The sequence below is a fragment of the Pundamilia nyererei genome, unplaced genomic scaffold (genome assembly GCF_000239375.1).
Source record: "Pundamilia nyererei isolate P.nyererei 1_Seehausen unplaced genomic scaffold, PunNye1.0 scaffold01821, whole genome shotgun sequence".
Lineage (NCBI taxonomy): Eukaryota > Metazoa > Chordata > Actinopteri > Cichliformes > Cichlidae > Pundamilia > Pundamilia nyererei.
In genome coordinates this window covers 2574-3889 of record NW_005189222.1, presented here as the reverse complement: position 1 = coordinate 3889, position 1316 = coordinate 2574, and positions in this window count along the sequence as shown.

Genomic DNA, 1316 nt, shown 5'->3' with positions numbered 1-1316 from the left:
ATATTTACTGCTGCCAATTGGAAACAGTTGCAATAGTATCAGCGTCATGCTTCAGCAAAGCTTGGCTGAAATCTGAGCGCTGGTAATGCTGTGGTGTTTTATTACAAAACACATGAACACGGTCAAATTGTGCAACTTTAAATAAAGCCATAATAATGAAAAGCATTTTAAAGTTGTGTTCTGGTTATTTTTATTATTTTGTTTATATTTTATTATTCTATTTATTTATCTGAAAATACTAAGACATGGATCATTATTTTTATATAATTGAGTATCAAAGCTGACATATTTGGTTTCTATAACTGGCAGAAATAAAGCGATCACCAAAGCTTGAAGTGAAGTCAGACACACTGAGTGTCGCACATGATACAAATTCTACTTGTAAGCATAAATTATTTGGATTTATTTTCTCACTGCATTATTATACTGATAAGAAAGTGATATTTTGCCATGTGGTTATAAATAGTCTGCTAAAAAACTGATTAAAACTCATTTAAACTATGGGTAATGACGTCGTTGCATTTAATCATGCAAATCTCTCATGATCGAAATCAACGCATTTTTTGTTTTATGTTATTTTATGCTATATAGAACTTTCCTGTCAGAAGCTACAGCCACAAAGATACTGGCTTCTTTATTTATACACGTAACCCCTTCATAAACGAAACACAAAAATACAGATACAGTTTGTGTTGCTCTCTGTCGCCCTCGGTTGTTCAGCTCTGAACATAAGGTTTTGTTACTGAGAAAAGGAAACCTTGCTTGCTATAAAAATCAGCCCATTTCAGAGCAGACGCAGGACAGAGGAGCAGTGGCAGCTGGACGTGTGGTGGCTGTTTTGCAGTCAGCAGGTAAATTTATACTTTATACTCATTAGGATTTTAACTTGTAACAAAGAAAAAGTTCATGAAAATATCATAATCTTAGATTAGATAATGACACTATGCTCTATCATTATAATAGTACATATAACAATGACATAATCAATGATCTAATTAATGATAACAATAACTGTGAATAATGATTCAGTTCATTTTCATTTTATTTATACAGCGCTAAATCACAACAACAGTTGCTGAGTAACTAAGTCCCAATGTTGACATACTTGTTATACTTGCTATAGAAATAAAGCGATCACCAAAGCTTGAAGTGAAAACACAAAGTCGGACACACTCGAGTGTCGCACATGATACAAATTCTACTGGTAAGCACAAATTGTTTGGATTTTGTTTTATCAGTGCATTATTATGCACTGATAACAAAGTGACATATTACCATCTGGTTATAAATTGATGGTCTGCCAAAAACTAATTTCC